This window comes from Crinia signifera, chromosome 2 (genome assembly GCF_055691185.1).
Source record: "Crinia signifera chromosome 2, ASM5569118v1, whole genome shotgun sequence".
Classification (NCBI taxonomy): domain Eukaryota; kingdom Metazoa; phylum Chordata; class Amphibia; order Anura; family Myobatrachidae; genus Crinia; species Crinia signifera.
The window spans coordinates 361,086,006-361,105,089 of record NC_139218.1 but is presented as its reverse complement, the minus strand read 5'-3'; the positions used below and the strand labels follow the sequence as shown (position 1 = coordinate 361,105,089).

The 19,084-nt window shown below is 47.4% G+C and overlaps 1 protein-coding gene across 6 annotated transcripts in view; it reads right to left on the bottom strand.

The window, feature by feature from the left end:
- ATP8A2 (ATPase phospholipid transporting 8A2) overlaps positions 1-19,084 on the bottom strand; it is a 683,532-nt gene that overhangs the window by 21,989 nt on the left and 642,459 nt on the right. The window lies entirely within an intron of this gene.

Sequence of the window (19,084 nt, the reverse complement as noted above, 5' to 3'; positions counted from 1 at the left end):
ACATGCACGGGTGATCCCAAAATTACCATGCACTAGTAAGCACTAGCACTGCGCACTTCCCTCTAGGTTAGCGCTTCACGTCCTTACCTCGTCCTTTTGGATGGGGTAGGACAATTTTTCACACCCCACCCCGGCCTTCTGGCTGGGGTCCTCTTTATTATTTATTTCTCTTCTTCTTCACGTTCGTGCACTTTTTCTGTTTTCTGTAGTTTCTCACGTTTTTTGGGGTAGTGCGGTCGACCCTTACGGGCCTTCCATTTCCCCAACGTACCAAAGCTCTCGCCTTTTGGGGAGAGCTGCGGTCCCCCCGAGGACGACCCCGAGCCGCAAGGCGGAGGGAAGTCCACTGAGGGTCTCTCCAAACCTTCGGGTGCAGAGGACCCACCGTCCTAACCCTTCCGGGGGTTGAGGAAAGAGGGCCTCTCTAAGCTTCGGCGAAGAGGGAAAAACGAGGCCCGTCTCCTTCGGAAGATAAGCCCATTCGATTGCACGGCCCCCTTTGCACGTGTTTAGGCACAGCACTGGTGGTAGGGAGCACACCTCGGGCTCCTGGAAAAAAAAAAATTAGCTCCACCTGTGTGAGGTCGATGAAATACTTGACTGCATCCAGACACCCCAACAAGGAGATCCGGCTGCAGATCCTGATGAAACTCCCGATGGGAGTGGTAATGTAAACGTACAATGACCCTGCCTTTTTCTCTTAACAAATGGTAGCTTTTAATCTTTTTACCATTAATGTAAGGAGCATTAAGGATAAGAACAGACGTCAATCTATTTTTTTCCTTTCTTGACATTCAGAAATGTGATGTGTATATGTTGCAGGAATGCTCTCTCCCTTTCTCCAGGTCCTATAGGCATCTGGCCCAGCAGTGGTCCCATGGTCCATCCTACTGGTCCGGTGGAGGTGAGTGTAAGTCTGCAGGGGTAGCCATTCTGATCAGGGGGAGCCTCTTCACGCTGGATTCTGTTCAGGAGCTTGTCTGCGGCAGGTTAATTGTCGTAGACGGCTCCTGGGCAGGTGAGCCTATCAGGCTTATCTGCGCGTACGCTTCCCCTATCAAGAATAAGCGTTTGGAACTATTCCAGACCCTGCGGACCCAGCTCGCCACCACCAGGGCTGTAGTGATGGCTGGAGACTTCAACTGCCCGATTGAAGGGGATGGACGAAGCACCTGCAACTCTGCGAAGCTGGACGTCACGTCCAATCTGCTCCGGGAAATGGTGGCCGAAGCATCACTGCGGGACGCTGTGGGCTCCATGGGGGCCGGCTCCGTGAATTTCTCATGGAGCCGCCCCAATGGCTCTGTGCGTTCCCGCATTGACTTTGTGTTCACCTCCCGGGCAGTGCAGCAGGTTAGGCATTCTATGGTTCCCTGCTTCTTCTCTGACCACAGGGCCAATCTCTTCCAAGGAATTCTGGGCCATGGTTTTCCATCTGGCCCAGGCTCCTGGAAGTGGAACTGTGCCCTACTGGAAGGGGAGGAAGTACTGGCTGAGCTTAAGGATGCCTACATCACATGGAAGAACGACAAATGTTATTTTGACTGTATGTCTGAATGGTGGGAATATGCCAAATCTAACATCCGCAGTTTCTTTCAGGTCAAAGGGCATACCCAGGCATGCGACCATAAGAGGAACCTCAGAAAACTGCAGCGTGAGCTCCAGTCCCTGGTGGACCTCCAGCGGTGCGGCTGGGATGTGAAGGACGACCTGGACGAGACCAAAAAGAGCCTGAAAAGGCACTTTGAGGAGGAGTCCAGACGTATCGTCTTCCGTTCCAAGGTGGAGAATCTGGAGAAAGGGTGAGAAGTGTACCTCTTTCTTTTTCAGGAAACTCCACTCTGGCCACACTCCCTTGACTGAGCTGCGCGATGGGAATGGCATCCCCAGACAGGGGAAGGAGGACGTGATGAAGGTCGTCCGCGACTACTACAGCGACCTCTACTCCCCTAAGACTACAGACACCGATAAGGCGGATAAGTTCCTGTCAGGTATCACTAACACTATTGATCCTGCAGGTAAATCAGCCATGGATGCTCCCTTGGCGTTGGAGGAGGTGCTCTCTGCCGCTAAATCTTTTAGGCAAGGCAGGACTCCGGGCAGTGATGGTCTCCCAGCAGAGCTTTACGTTGCGCTGTGGGACCTCATTGGCCCAGACCTGCTTGAGCTGTATGAGGAGATGGTGGTGGAGGGCAAAATGCCTCCTTCGCTGAGGGAAGGAATGATCACGATCTTGTATTAGCGTAAGGGGGAGAGATGTGACCTGAAAAATTGGCATCCCATCTCTCTTCTGAACGTGGACTACAAAATCCTCGCCAAGGTACTGGCCAACCGGCTGAAGGCTGTCATTGGGCAGATCGTTCATCCAGACCAAACCTGCACCATTCCCGGTCGCAGAATCGCAGACAGCCTTGCCCTCCTCAGAGACATGGTCCATTACGTGAAAGACCGTAATGTGTGCACGGCCCTGATCAGTCTTGATCAGGAAAAGGCCTTTGACCGTGTCTCCCATGAGCTGATGGGCAAGGTACTGCGTAAATTTGGTCTTGGTGAGCTTTTCTGTTCTTATGTTAACCTGATGTACCTTGATATCCACAGCTCAGTGTTGGTAAACGGCTGGAAGACTGACCCCTTCTCAGTTATGTCTGGGGTCAGACAAGGCTGCCCTCTTTCACCTCTTCTTTTTGTTTGTGTTATAGAGCTCTTCGCTGTATCCATCAGGCAAAATCAAGAGATCAGAGGGATCACCGCACCGGGTCCAGACCACCCAGAGGCCAAGTGTTCGCTGTACATGGATGACGTCACTGTGTTCTGCGCAGACCAGAGATCGGTGACGGCCCTCGTCCAGACCTGCGAAGACTTCGGCCGTGCTTCAGAAGAAAGGGTCAACCTTGGGAAGTCAGAGGCTATGCTCTTCGGAAAGTGGCACCTGTCTTCCTCCGCCCCATTTCCATTCACGGTAAAGCCAGACCTCATCAAGATCCTTGGTGTCTGGTTCGGGGGAGATGGAGCGGCCCTGAAGTGCTGGGATGAAAGACTTGCGACAATGCGTCAGAAACTGGGATTGTGGAGTCTCAGAGACCTTACCATCGAAGGGAAAACACTTATGCTGCGAAATGAGATTCTGGCCACGATCTGCAAGGCCATCACACGGGCCGTTTTCCACTTCATCTGGGGCTCCAAAATGGACAGAGTGAAGCGGATTGTTATGTACAAAGATCCCCTCAAAGGTGGGAAAGGCATTCCAGACATTCCAACTATGCTGAGAGCCTTCTTTGCATGTAACTGTATCCGCAGAACTTTGATTGACAATTGTGCCGGCTCGGCGGGGAACTCCATGTCCCGCTTCTTCCTCCTACCCATGTGGAGGACCCTTAAATGGGACAAGTGGGACAGCTCCATCCCTTACAACTGGACTACTCCATGGTTCTACCTGGACGTGTCCAAGTTTGTGAGGGAACACCAACTGACTGGAGGGATTGAAACCCGACTTGTGGAAACCTAAAACTGTCCACAAGCTCATCAGAGCCAAAGACGTCATGGAACCGATTTCTGGGCTCCCTTCAGCAACTGTCAAGTTTGTCTGGGAGTATGTGGCCTCCAAGAGGCTCACAAATAGACATAAGGACATGTCATGGATGGCCATCCAGGGGGGCTTGCCTCACCGGTCATTCATGCACTCCCGAAACTTGTGTAGGTATAGACATTGTCCCTGGTGCTTTGTGCACGAAGATACCTCCATGCACATCTTCTGGGACTGCACCTACGCACAGTTGTTGTTGGATGCCCTAGAGACTGAATTCAAGGACTCCGTGCCCAGGAACTGTCTTTCGTACCTTTCGGTACTGTATGGACTATTCCCAGGCACCCACACATATGGGGCGACCCAGGAAGCCTGGCGTCTTATAAACTGTGTTAAGGAAGCTTTGTGGTTTGCCAGAAATCGGTTGAAATGGTTCACAGCCTACTCAGAGACTATTCCATTCGGGATAGCCCTAAGGAAGAAGAGGACTAAACCCCTTTTCTTCTGGTCCTTTCCCCTTGTTTGGACTGTTTTATAAGACTTTGGGACCGTGGCCCCTCCCCCCTCACATCACAATGTCTGTTGTTTTGTTGATGTATTTCTATTTATTGCCCTCCCCTTATATGTGTCTGTCTGGTCTGTTTCCCTGTATTAGGAAGGGCCTAGTCTGGCCCCACCCTCTGAAATTACATGCAGTATCTCCGGTACTTGTGTACTAGCACGGCGGCCCGATAATTAGTCACCCGATTTAATCGAATCGCATCGCATGCCATACACCCGATGGCATGCGATGCGATTTCAACTCATATTCGATATTAAATTGTATAAGCACCCTAATGGGTGCTTACAATGCTTGAATGCACCCCCACGCCACCCCCCAAGTATAAACGTGAACCCAAAGCATGGCGAGCGCAGTGAGCCCGCGAGGGGCGGCGGTACACGTCCTACGACCTTTTCATACCCCCACTATCCACGTCGGCGTGGAGATGAGAATAGAAAGTGTGGCGAGCGCAGCGAGCCACCGAGCCCGAAGCGTGGCGAGCCCCGCGAGGGGACGCGGATACCTGTGAAGGCTGCGAGGGGATGCGTATAACTGTGAAGGTATCCGCGGCCCCTCGAGGGGCTCACTGCGCTCGCCACGCTTTCTATTCTCAACTCCACGCCGACGTGGATAGTGGGGGTATGAATAGGTCGTAGGACGCGTACCGCCGCCTCTCGCGGGCTCGCTGCACTCGCCATGCTTCGGGATCACATTTATACTTGGGGGTGGCGTTAGGGTGCTTATACAATTTATAATCGCATCGCATCGCATTGTATGGCATTGTATGCCATATACAATGGCATACAATTTTAAAATTGTATGCCATTGTACAACATCGGCCGATATCGCGTCGCATCGCATGCCATCACATGCGATATGGTCTGCAATGCGATGGGCGCCGTGCTAGTACACAAGTACCGTATCTCCTTTATATGGGCCTCTCCCGTCGGTAGACTCAAAAAGTAGGTTATTATGCCTAATGCACAGTCTGTTAGCATGAATCTGATCATTTCAGTTACAGTTTTATTCGTCCTTTCATCTAACCCAATTACTGTAGCTCAGGTGTATATGGAAGTATCTTTTTATTCTCTTTGCTCTGCTGTTTTAAGAAGTTATCAATTTTCTATGCTGAGAACTTACTTTGACATGTAAATGGATTTCCCTGCATCACATGACTTGTCATATAGGGCCTAATTCAGCCTGGGCAGTAGTTTTGCTTATTCTTGCACCATTAAAAATCTTGCCTAAGACATCAAATTGTTAAGGTTGACTCTGCCCAGCCTAGCTGTATAGCCGTGCGCAGTCCGGCCATGTTTCGGGTCGCAGCTGCTGTGTGTGTGATGTTACACAGCCGCCGCAGCCCTACCCTCGAACAGTCCGGATACGCCTGCATTGTCTGGACTGCACAGTGAAAACGCCACGTTGTCGCCCCCGAAACTGCCCACAGGACAGTATGATTCCGGTCTCGCCCATATCATAGTACTGCTAGCGGTCAGACTGAGTTAATAATAACTAATACCGAACATTCCGGCTAATTAAAGATCTTTATTCCAGGTTTGTTTTGTTTTCCTTTAAAATTTGTATTTGAGAGAAATAGGGAATATACGATATATTTATCTGACTGTTACATACAGCGCTACAGCGGGAAAATCCATTATCTTCCTCTGACTCTAAATGATCCCATCTAATAAAGCAATGATTCCAGTGCCTGCGCTTCTGTCAGTGCGGTTGCCTGCTATGATTTCCATTGTGAAAGCTCCATGAGTTAAATTCAACAAAATGCTGGTCTGAAAAATGCACTGTGATAAATTAGCTGTCTCCATAGTACAGGCAGCAAACCTTCTATAATACGGCCAGAGCCGAGTATTTTGCTTATCCAGCTGTTGTCAGGGCAAAACAGCCTTCAAAGATTTCCTTAACCTGTCCTGGCAGTTGGGTGTCAGCTTTCACCCACAAATAGTCAGCTGTTCTCCACTAACCACATTAGTTCCATTCATCTCTGCTCTCTAGCTACCTCAGTATTGCTGGTAGTATTACAGGGTTGCCTACTTTTAAAGTCTCCTCTCCGGGAGAAGCACTTTGGGGGGCGGGGCCTGATGTAGACATCATCAAGCCCTGCCCCCAGAATGGCAAATCCCGAAAGCCACAGGTCTTCGAGTAGGGGGTGTGGCTAAATGTTGCAATTTGCATTTATCCCCACCCCTCCCCCGATAATCTGTGGATTGGGGGAAATTAATGCTGCCGCAGGGTAGATGCGAAGGGGGACGGGGCAGTTTCCGGGAGGGTTGGCCACCTTTCCGGGGGGCCGGCAGGGGAACTTGATTATCGGGAGCCTCCAAGCCATTCCGGGAGGCTAGGCAACCCTGTAGTATTATATCCCTTTTCCAGTGCCTTTAAAAACTTGGGGTATGCATGTGAATGCGCCAATTGACCAAGGTTTTTGCTCAGTGGAAAAGGCTCCCTAGAAATAACCAGTGACCCAGGAATCCAACACATATGCAGGGCCGGCACCACCACTAGACAGCTTAAGGCATTTGTCTATGGACGCAGGCCACTGGAGGGTGGTACAGATTTGGAAAGGAGCAGAAATGCAACCGCCCGCCCATTACTCATCCCAGCTAGCCCAGAGCATTATCTTCAAGAAAAAGTAAGGTTTCACTCACACTACCCGCCCCCAGCCACGAGTAGCACACTTTCCCCTGTACAGCAGTACAGTACTGGTAGCGGGTAGTGCCCGCTCCACCCCCCCCCCCCATCCCCAGCCATGAGTAACACACTCCCCCCTGTAGAAGAGTACAGCAGTAGCTGCAGGTAGTTCCCGCACCCCTGCCACAAGTAGCACACTTTCCCCCCATAGAGCAGTGGCTGTGAGTTGCGCCCGCACCCCCAACACCAGCCATGAGTGGTAAATTTCTACACTACCCCCCGCAGAGCAGTACAGCATCGACCGCAGGTAGCTCCCGACCCGCACCAAGCCTATTCCCCGTGGGGTTGCACACTCGCACCCCTTGAACCCCTTCCCTGCACACCATCCGTGAAGCTGGACAACGCCACCCCGCAAAACTGCCTGGGGCACTGAGTTGCCTTGCACCGGCCCTGCACTTATACCATGTATACACAGGGTGACGGGAGCAATGTGCGGAGCAGCGTTCTTAAGAACAGATTGCTCAGCACACAGCGCTGCACCAGCAGCAGAGGAACTATGAACCATCAAATTATTTCTCCCCCTTCTGGCCGCATGCCAGGGGATGTGTTCTCGTACAAATCCCCTCACATGCTAGCAAGGGGATCCCGGTGGGGGGGGGGGGGGGGGGGAAGCAGGGGTGGCGACAGGTCTCTGAGAGTGAAAAAAAAATATCACAATTTGTGCGAGAGAGAGGACAGGATGCCGCTGCAGCTGTCCCTCTCCCCAGCTCAGCACACAGCATTGAGTCCTCAATAGGAAACGTTTGGGCTAGGGGTGCTACAAAAAGATTTCTGATACTCTAGGGCACTGTGATTTGAAAATGTTTGGGAACCACTGCCCAGGGCCGGTGCTAGGGTGTCCGGCGCCCTCCTGCAAACCATGAATTTTGCGCCCTTTCACATTGCCATTGCAACAAGCTGCAGCCCAATTGTGGGAGTGTATGCAACATGCGATCCTATGAATGATTTAGGGTACATGTATGCATACACCATCTCAGTGCTGTGTCCGCAAAATGTTGCAGGCACTAAAGGTGCCCATACACGTTGCGAGAATCGCATACGTTATGTGCTAGATCGCATCACATGGCATGCATGCAATGTGTGTGCGATGCGATCCTAAAGCAGTACAAAAAGTATGTGTACTTTTTGTACTGTGCGATGCCCGCAGGAGCGCACATCGCATCGCACGCTGCTTTTGCAGTGTGTATGGCCACCTTTAGGCACATAACCCAGCCCATTATTTAAAAAGTGTCTAAATTAATATTAAAAAAATCTACAATTATTAAAAAAATTGTTATAAACATGTATAATAAAAGACTCACTGTTCTTTTGCTATTTAACTCTTGTGCAGTGTTGAGGACTGACAGTGGCACTGGCACAGCACACTGAGAAGAGGGAAGGAAGGGCGGCGCTGCTGCCTGTTTGTCATTTGTTTGACAGCTGACAGGCGCAGGGAGCAATGGGTAGGGGGCGGATCCGAACACATATCATCCAGACATTCACAGACAGCGCTTCATGCCTCAGCGCAAGTGTCCGTGAGGAAGAGGGGGCAGGTAAGGTCGCAGGAGGAGGACAGTGTTTGCGCGGTGCAGGGAGCAGCTCTTTATACTGCCGCCCGCTGTTAGACAGGCGCTGAGGACAGCGTGCAGGAGGCATTGACAGTGAGGGCTGAGGCAGCTTTAGCAAAGCAGGGAGGGAGACAGCGCCTTTTCAGCATGGCGCCTCCCTGCTTTGCAGGAGCTGCTGAGTGGGTAGCGCCGGCCCTGCCACTGCCTTACATAATACTGTATCTAAAATATGTATCATCTACAATATGTATCAAACACTATGTAAATTGTTGGTAGATCATTATTCATAAACCAGTCCTTCGCTGTACACAGAACACGCTATTAGAAAATGTGCACTTTAAATTCCAGTTATCTACAAACTGTTTACTTATGGTGAGACCGCTACTTCGATGTCATAAATATTAATCTTGCAGTAATATAAACCTTATTTTTTAGCGGTAACTGGCCTAGTCCTGTAGTTTACACTGCTGGTTTAGGAATTCAACATGATACCATACACAGCACATTAGAAGTTCATGTTAAACAACCGCTACTCAAAATAAAAACACAGACAAACACTGAACACAGTGGGTAAATTAAGGACGGACCATTGTGCAATATTCTGCAGACTGTCAAAACAACTGAAAAAAACCATGGCTTTATACAGTATTTTGTTCAAGTACATCTGTACCAGAATTGTGTAGCCGTGATGAAGCCTGCAACTTGAAATGCAACACTTATACCCCTATTGTACCAGCACTAATAACCTGGGTTCTTGCACAGAAGTGCACAAAAACCAAGGTTTGCAGGCGGTGTAAACAGTCCTGGTGTCAACCCGGCAAATGTTCCGGGTTGAACACGGGCTCAACCTTGATTGCGGTGCAGTGTAAACGGGTACCCAGGGTCAATGCGACCCAGGACCCATTCACTACAATGGAAATGCCGGTACTGGGAGACGCTGTCATCTCCCAGCACCTGATCACGCCCTGCCGCCAATGACACCACTCGCCCAGCATTATGCCGGGTAGGGTTGCCGTGTGAAAGGGGTCGCACCCGAGTTGGAGCCGGGTCCAAAAACTCAGGTGTGACCTGGCTTTTAGTTGTAAAAGGGGAATAACAGAGCATGCAGCGTATTCCGGCAACATTGTTCCAGTCCCAGCCCAATTGAAGCAGCTACAACCAGTGGCGGCCCCAGAGGTGGGGCTGCAGTCCAGTACAAAATTCAAATATAGGAACCACACCAACTGCCACCTCAACCACTGCCAAACATCATTGAGATTATAGCCTATAATATATTTCTGTTTAATTGTATCACTAATACCCCTTTCACATTGCAATGCCGCAACGTACCCGGCATCTCGATCCTGCATCCGGACCCGGCACAGACCGGGGTACGGTGCTTTCACATTAATCCCAGGCGCCCATTATACAGAGGGCAACCCTCTTTAACCCTTCTTATAACCTGGGTCGAATTGCCAGGTTGATTGATCTGGGTTTTAAGCTTTGGTGCTTTCAAACAGCAACTTGACCCAGGTCAACACATCACCAACCTGGCAACTACCCGGGTGCGAGGTGCAATGTGAAAGGGGTATATGGTTAACAGATTCACAGGCCTGAGGCAGCGATGAATAGGTATTGCTTGCTCATCAAGGGGTTTAGATGGGAGTTCTAATTGAAGATGGGATGTTTCCCGTAGCAATCAGAGCCTACTCATTTATTTAGCACCTTTTAGAAGATAATAGATCTGATTGGTTGCTCAGAGCAACCTCCCATCTTCAATAGAACTCCCATCTTAGTAAATAAACCACCAAGTGTCTCAACAAACCCCAATCTCAATCTTACTAACAAATTACACACACAAAAATCCAATGAACAAATACTTAAAAAGAATTACGAGCGGATCTGATGTACAAACAACAAATGTTTATAAGAGGAATACTAAAAGATACCTTATAATATAACCCAGTTATTTCCATTTCGTGTATATCGCCACTATTTTATTCTCCCACCCCACCCTAGTGGAGGTAGGGCATGAAATACCACCTGTTGGCACATTTTTGCTCAAAAAAACAGTAAAAAACCCCATGTCGAACTAATGACCCTGTCGACCCAATGACCGTATCCCATATATAGGATCACTTTGAGGGTTTTTTTTAAGCCTCTTCATGATAATGAACCTATTCCTTGTTGTGTACTATTATCCACGGGATGGAAACGGGCGCAGAACATGTTCTTTCATCCCTGGTAACACACCTCCAGTTGTGAATTGATCGGCAAGTCACAGAGGGAAGGCAACTTCAAGCAGGGCTTTCAGTGAAGCAGGTAATCTGTGGACCTAGGCTGGGACTTGTCATCACAAGCTGATCGCTGAATGTTTGCTCACCTTTGTCTAATGTGGTTCCTATGAGGTTACTTTGGAAATAACAAGAAAAGGAGATGTTTTCCTAATTAACAAAGCAGCACTGGATGCGGAGACACAATGAGGAATCCAGCAGGCCTTGTCTGTACTGTACTTTACAGTATCTCTCTTTTGTGTGTCGTTGTCTCGTTCCCATCCTGCCTCAGAGTGCACATGACAGTTCACAGAAATACATGAAAGCAGGAGTTATTGCTTTGTATATGAGCAGGAATGGGGGTGAGTCATTTCCAGCTAGTTTTCATTATTTCATAATGGTGACTTGTCTGCGATTGATCACGGACTACCCGCTCTCATGGTGCAGTTATTACTATTACTCTCAGACTCCCCACATTTGTGCCAGCCTTTCAGGCCGCAATATCAGTTGGTTAGGCAATAACTGCAGGTCTCTAATAAAACTGGAACCAAATTATTGGAAACAAAAATATTTGGTTAGTCATTGTGTGATAACAATTTCCTAGTTAACAAACTGATCACAGCAATCGGTAGAAGGTGCCCGGCAGGACTTGGGGGGGCAGTCAGTTATTATTACACAGATAAACACACTCCATGAGAACAGTGGGGGGTGCAGGTTTGAAACACAAACAAGCTTTAGTGAAATCCCACAGCACCACTCATCTACTCAGCGCTGCAAGCACCCTCTCCGGAGACATGCACAATTGGAGCAGGTGTGAGAGGGCCAAGATACAAACAGAAGAGATGAAAGAGAGTGCGGTTCTGAAGAACACTCAGGAGGCCACACCACAGAGCACACACTGCAAACTCCAGAAGATTTAAGCACTCCACCATTATCTAGTACACAGTTGGACCACCCAGTAAATCTGGCAGTAATTAGGAGGGGGGGCACGACTGATTTGGAGGGGGGAGGGGGGGTAGGAGGCAGAACAGAGGTGGGCTGCTTACATCATATCTATGCATGCCTTGTGAGTGCAAAGGAAATCTGCATGAAGGAACATAAATGAAAGTCTGCGTTGAGAATACGGCAAAATTAGTACAAAACACTGAACATTATTAATATTATTGTGGGTTAGTGGATTAGAAGCCAGACACAACAGGGCTTATTGGAACATGACTACACAATCGCAGAGGTTCATATTGCAGTCATAGGGTCCCAGGCAAGCAATCAACCCCCCCCCTAAAGTCATGGAAGTGTTGATGTAAAACATTGAATGCAATTACAGTTCAAACGTTTCCTCTCTCTAGAAATTCCCATGCAGTCATTTTCGCAATTAACCCTCACCTAATAGAACAATTATAATTACACTACTTTACGGTGCTGTTAACCTGTTCAGTGCCATGATAAACCATGTAGTAATATGAACTGCAGTGTTCAAAAGACGTATTGTGAACTGAAGCAAAATATACTGGGCCTGATTGCTGGTGTATTCCAGTGGGATTCGCCGAGAGTGTATTCAATGCTAGGATGGAGAACTGCTTTCAGCATGATTTTCGCCATGATTCACCGTTTTGCATTCGACATCTTTTTAAGGTGAACTGTTCTTTTAAAATAAAGTTGTTTTTTTGGTGCAGCACATGAATATATATATATATATTTTTTTTTCTACACATTCGCCAGCAGGGGGCGGGGAGCCGCTCATTAAATATTCACTGCACACTGGTCCCACTCATTACATATGCACGAGCGGGACCAGTGCAGCGGCTCCCTACCCGCGTCCCCTGCCACCTCTCCCGGGGGGAAGCTTCTGCTGCCTACTGCCCAGGAGCCCTCCTTCTCCCCCACACATTCTGGGGCAGGCAGGGAGGCTTCCATCTCCCTGCCTGCCGCCGTCCCCGGCTCCCTGCGGCATTCGCCGCAGATGTTAAAAATCGCTGTCAGGGGCAGCGAGCCCTTGAGGCATTGAATAGGGTGAGAGGGAGGGCTGGCATCAAATGCTCCGGCCCTCCGGAACCCTGCGAATGTGCAGTGAATCCTAAACAGGATTCGCTGCACATAGTGATATTTCACATTGAATAGAAAATAGATAGAAACATAGAATTTGACGGCAGAAAAGAACCATTTGGCCCATCTAGTCTGCCCCTTTTTTATCCTTAAGGTAATCCCCACCCTTTTTGATCCTTATTTCTTTGTAAGGATATCCATATGCCTATCCCAAGCATGTTTAAATTGTTCTACTGTCTTAAGGCCCCCATACACTAGGGCGACTTGTCCTAAGGACAAGTCAGCCCCGATTTACCCTGAGCTGCCCCGGCAGCTCCCCAGGGGAGCTTGATAACATTTGGCACTTGATGTGCCAGATTTTACATGTGATAAATCGGTTGCGATTTATCACATGAAAAATCCGCGGAGCTGCAGGCGGGGGGGGGGGGGGGGGGGAGCGGCAGGATGGGAGTGGGGACCGGCCGGGGGAGTGACAGGAGCAGGCTGGGGGCGGGGTCCGGTCCTGGGTACCTGTAGGTGCAGGCTGTAATCTGTATTGTGCACTGGGAGAGCCTCAGCCTCTTCAGATGTAGCGGCGCTGCGGCAGGCAGGGTCAGGAGCGGGGACCGCAGATGCAGAGAGACCGGGTGCGCGGTGCGAGAATAGAAAGAAATCCCATTCAAAGGACTGGGCGGCCGCTGATTGGCTGAGAACTCAGCCAATCAGCGGCCGCCCAGTCTTTTGAATAGGATGGTTTCTATTCTCCCGCTCGCCGTGGGGATCGCAGAGCAGCGGGAGAATAGAAACCATCCTATTCAAAAGACTGGGCGGCCGCTGATTGGCTGAGTTCTCAGCCAATCAGAGGCCGCCCAGTCCTTTGAATGGTATTTCTTTCTATTCTCGCGCCGCGCACCCGGTCTCTCTGCATCTGCGGTCCCCGCTCCTGACCCTGCCTGCCGCAGCGCCGCTACATCTGAAGAGGCTGAGGCTCTCCCAGTGCACAATACAGATTACAGCCTGCACCTACAGGTACCCAGGACCGGACCCCGCCCCCAGCCTGCTCCTGTCACTCCCCCGGACGGCTGCACATGATTAATCTTATGTGCAGACCGTCCGACATCCGGATCTGATCCGATGTACACGGGACCGCGCATCGGATCAGATCGGATGTCATACACTACGCAATTTGTCCAGTTTCACCCGATTTCTCGGCCCAATCCTCCAGAATCGGGTAAAATGGGGGCCCTTAGCCTCTACCACCTCTGATGGGAGGCTTTTCCACTTATCCACTACCCTTTCTGTGAAGTAAATTTTTTCTAACATTTCCCCTGAACCTACCTCCCTCCAGTTTCAGTGCATGTCCTCGTGTTTTATTACTTCTTTTCCTTTGAAGAAAATTTCCCTCCTGTACTATGTAAAAACCCTTGATATATTTGAAGATTTCTATCATGTCCCCCCTTTCCCTTCTCTGCTCCAAACTATACATGTTGAGATCTTTTAGTCTTTCCTGGTAAGTTTTGTGATGTAGGCCATGCACCATTTTAGTTGCCCTTCTTTGTACACTCTCCAATGTATTTATATCCTTCTAAAGATATGGTCTCCAGAACTGGACACAGTATTCCAGATGAGGCCGTACCAATGACCTATAAAGTGGCATTATTACATCTTTTTTTCTGCTACTGATTCCTCTCCCTATGCAACCAAGCATCTGACTTGCCTTCCTCATTACTTTCCTGCCTTTAAGTCACTTGAAATAGTGACTCCTAGATCTCTTTCCTCCTCAGTAGTTTCCATTATAGTACCCTTGATACTATATTGAGCTTTTGGATTTTTGAGTCCCAAGTGCATAATTTTGCATTTTGTAGCATTAAACTGTAGTTTAGAGATGGGCAACCCGGCTCTTTTCCTTGAGCGGCTCTCGACTGCTCCACTCACGGAAAGGAGCCGGTTCTTTAGAACGGCTCTCGACTTTTTTTTTTCCCCCCCGGTAAACATGATAATAAAATCAGTATTAAAAAACAAAATCTGTTCAGTTTGGTTGCCCATGTTGTGGCCACGGCATTCACAAGAGTGTGTGTGTGTGTGTGTGTGTGTGTGTGTATATATATATATATATATATATATATATATATATATATATATAATATAACACACTTCTGCTGAATGCCGTGGCCGCACCATGGGTAACAAAACTAAACAGATTTTTTTTTTTTTATAATACTGATATTATTATTGTTATGATTAACGTAAGGGGGAAAGAGTTGTGAGCCGTCAGTGAGGCTTTGAGCGGCCAGCAAACTATGACCTGCAAGAGCTGAGCCGGGAGAGCGGAGTTATGAGCAGGGAGAGCCGGTGGGAGGAGTCCTTGATCCTCCCACCGGCTCTCCCTGCTCATACCTCCCTGCTCCACCACCGGCTCTCCCTGTTTCCTGGAGCGGGACAGTTCTTCCAATCACTGACAGTGAAAAGAAGAGCTGTCTAGCTCCAGGAGCCGTCACTCAATTGCAACAGCTCACGGCTCAGCCGGCTCATTTGAAAGAGCCGGCTCTTTGGACCGGCTCCCGCGTGAGCTACCCATCTCTACTGTAGTTGCCATGCTCTTGATCAATTCTCAAGTTTACCTAGATCATCAGTCATTTGATTTACCCTTCTGGTGTTTCTACTCTGTTGCATATCTTTGTGTCATCTGCAAAAAGGCATACTTTCCCTTTCCACACCTTGAAAAAGCTCCCCAGTGGAGTGAAACGCGTTGGTGGTTTATAGTGACTGACTGTACTTGGCAAAAGTCCAGAAACACAGCAGAGAATTCCTATCTTGAACCTCTGAAGATCAGCACCATCAAGGACACCTTTCCTGGGCTGACATCAAACACCCAGAGGCAACCCCTAAAATTCATCTGGCGGCCCCAACAAAGAGAAATTCGGATCTCCTGTACGGAACTGCCAGTGGGACTCTCCATTGCTAATGTCCCTGGTCTCATTATACAAGCGAGGATAACTAAGAAAAGGACTCTGAACCCACAAAAAAGAGCTCAGACAAATGGACTGTTTCACCAAATACGGTACCGTATGGACTTACAATTACCAACAGTTCAGTCACCATACTCAATCTGATCCCCCCCCCTTTTTTTTTCACCTATCCCCCCCTTATGTTTTAAGTTTTTCAATGGTCAAATTTGACCTCTACTACTTAGTAGTTTATATTGCTTAACATTTTAATTTTAGAATAAATACTATTTTAATGGTACTTGAAATGTTTCATTAATAATTTTGTGTAATACTGGTTTCTAGCGCAGTCTATCCTCTTTCTTTCCCATACTTTCCCTTCAATACCATTTGCAATGTCACTAACAAAGATATTAAAGAGCACTGGTCCAAGTACAGATCCCTCGGGTACTCCACTGGTAACATGTCCCTCCATAGAATGCACTCCATTTACTACAACTGTCTGTTTCCTATCCTGCAACCAGTTTCTTATCCATTTAATTGTTTTATAATCCAATCCCACACTTTTAAGTTTCTTTAGCAGTCTGCGATGTGGGACAGTGTCAAATGCCTTACTGAAGTCTAGATATGCCACATCTACGGCCCCCTTCATCTATTATTTTTGTCCTGGAGTCAAAAAAGTCAATAAGATTTGTTTGGCATGATCTTCTTGCAATAAAACCATGCTGTTTTGGATCCTGTAAGTTGTTTAATTTAACATATTCCACTATTCAATCTTTTAATAGTGTTTCCATTAATTTCCCTACTACTGATGTAAGGCTCACTGGTCTGTAGTTACTTGCTTCTTCTTTGCTTCCGCTTTTGTGCAGTGGAACTACATTTGCTCTTTTCCAGTCCTCTGGAACTGCACCTGTATCTAGTGACTGGTTGAATAAATCTGTTAATGGCGCTACCAACACATCTTTTAGTATCCTTGTATGCATTCCGTCTGGCTCCATTGATTTATCCACTTTCAGTCTTGAGAGTTCTGTTAGGACTTTCTCCTTAGTAAATGTACTTCCATCTACCTTATTTTTATGAATGTCCTTGCAACTTAACTGTGGTCCCTTCCCTTCTCCTTCTATAGTGAATACGGAGCAAAAATAATTATTTAGATCAGGGGTTCCCAATCTTTTTTGAACCACGGCACCCTAGAGTATAAGAATTTTTTCACGGCACCCCTAGGCTGATTCTTTTTAAATTAGATTGGGTTTATATGCGATTCTTATTGTTAGTTATGTGGTAAATGGCAGGATTTGCTTTTGTTTGTACACATTTTATGATTGGAAACAACCAGCACTGGTTTTGCTTATAAATAATTAACCATTAATAATTTGAGTTGGTCCTGGACCACCAACCCAGGGCACCCCTGCATGTGTCCCGAGGCACCCCAGGGAGCCACGGCGCACAGTTTGGGAACCACTGATTTAGATGATCTGCAATTGCCTTGTCTCCCTCCACCAAATTCTCAGTGTCTGTCCCAAGTCTTATTATTCCTCCATTTGATTTTCTCCTTTCACTTATATACTTAAAAAAGTTTTGCTTCCTTTATCTACTGACTGAGCCATTTTCTCCTCAGCTTGGGCCTTGGCACGCCTGATCACCTTCTTAGCCTCCTTGTGTCTGGCAAGAAACACTTCTGCCTGTGTGTTAATGAGTTGGAGTCTGATGTGCTTCATCAGTGATTTTTGTACAGTACGGATGGTGTAATGGTTAGCATTCCTGCCTCACAGCGCTGAGGTCACGTGTTCGATTCCCACCATGGCCCTAACTATGCGTAGATTGTATTTTTTCCTCGTACTTGCGTGGGTTTCCTCTGGGTATTCCGGTTTCCTCCCACAATACAAAAATATACAGGTAGGTTAATTGACTTCCAACAAAAAATGAACCCTAGAATGTCTGTGTGTGCATGTACATGTGGTAGGGAATATAGATTGTAAGCTCCACTGGGGCAGGGACTGATGTGACTGTTCTATGTGTGCACGATACAAGAAACTGTTAATAATAATAATAATAATAATAATAATATCATCATCGGTGACTTTGTATGTGTTTGGAACCCAGCATAAATTCTCAGAAAAGCTGTGTAATACAGTATATACAGTACACTAAATAAAACCAGGTTAATATAAGAATGTGATACATGTATGTTAGAACTCAGATATTGTATAATGTAACATGTATTTGTAAGAAATGGCTATGGATTTACCTTCTGAACTATTCATGTAACGATGTTATTTCAATAAAAACATTTACAGAGAAATAAAGAATGTGATGTAATAACTCTTCATCTTGCCCATTTACAGCGGGGTCCACAGTTAATAGAAGGGTAGGCGCATTCCACAAATAGAAATATATTGGCATTTTCACGAATGACCTCTGCACACAGGGCCCTATTGCTGAAGCACTCTGTGTTTTGAAGTGTTCGGAGCCATTTAACCTCTTGTCAGTGTTAACACAACACAGGATGCTCCCAAGGGAGATCAGTCCCTGTCATTAAGCATGAGAAAAGTCAGGTACCTTGTCACCCTGAGACTATTATTCACACTGCCTTAATGCTGATGAAAACCAGATATCTCTACCAGTACTCATCATTCCTATATTGCAGCCACAAGACAGCAGTAGATGAATTATGAATTACAATGATTTACAAACAAAACTATTGTCATTGATGTTATTACAAGTCTGAAGGAGAATGGAAGGTGCGTTTAGCCAATCGGTGTAGATTTTCATGGGAGAGGTTTAAGTAAAGCCAATGGGAATGGTTCTGGCAGATTGATAGGGTTCTGTCCTGAATGAGTATGGTTTATTGGGTAGACAGCATTATGGTCTTACAAGCATTAGGTCAACACCATTAGGTCGACATACATTAAGGTTGACATGCAGGAAGGTCAACATGACTGTATATCGACATGGGTTAGGTCAACAGGTTCATTAGATCGACACAAGCATTAGGTCCACATGGGGAAGGTCGACAGTCAAAAGGTCAACATGGGGCTTTTCATATTTTTTTGTCCTGAGTTTCGACACAGTCGACATGGACACTGAAACGTCACACCGCTCACCGCCGTAGCTCAAAAAAAAGTGTCGACCTAATGCTTGTGTTGACCTAATGACCTTGTCGACCTACAGTCATGTTGACTTTCCTGCATGTCGACCTTCCTGCATGTCGACCTAATGTTTGTAGACCTAGTGACCGTATCCCTCCTGAATTTCTAATTGTCAGTACTGGAATGTTGTATATAAGATAGGAATCACTGATCCCAATATAATAGATTTTCTACCCTGGGTCACCATGAATGCAAATATGTGCACCATAAATAGCGGCAGTCGTGCAATGTATGAGCGACTATGCACATGCGCACTCCCTCACCATCTGGGACGAGTTCGGAACTAGGCAAACAGGTCTGAATAGGCCGCAAATGATGTTCTACAGAACACAATGCTGACTTTTATAGCACTGAGATTAATCTGAGCATCAATTTCCTGCCACCATGTATAAAAAGGAA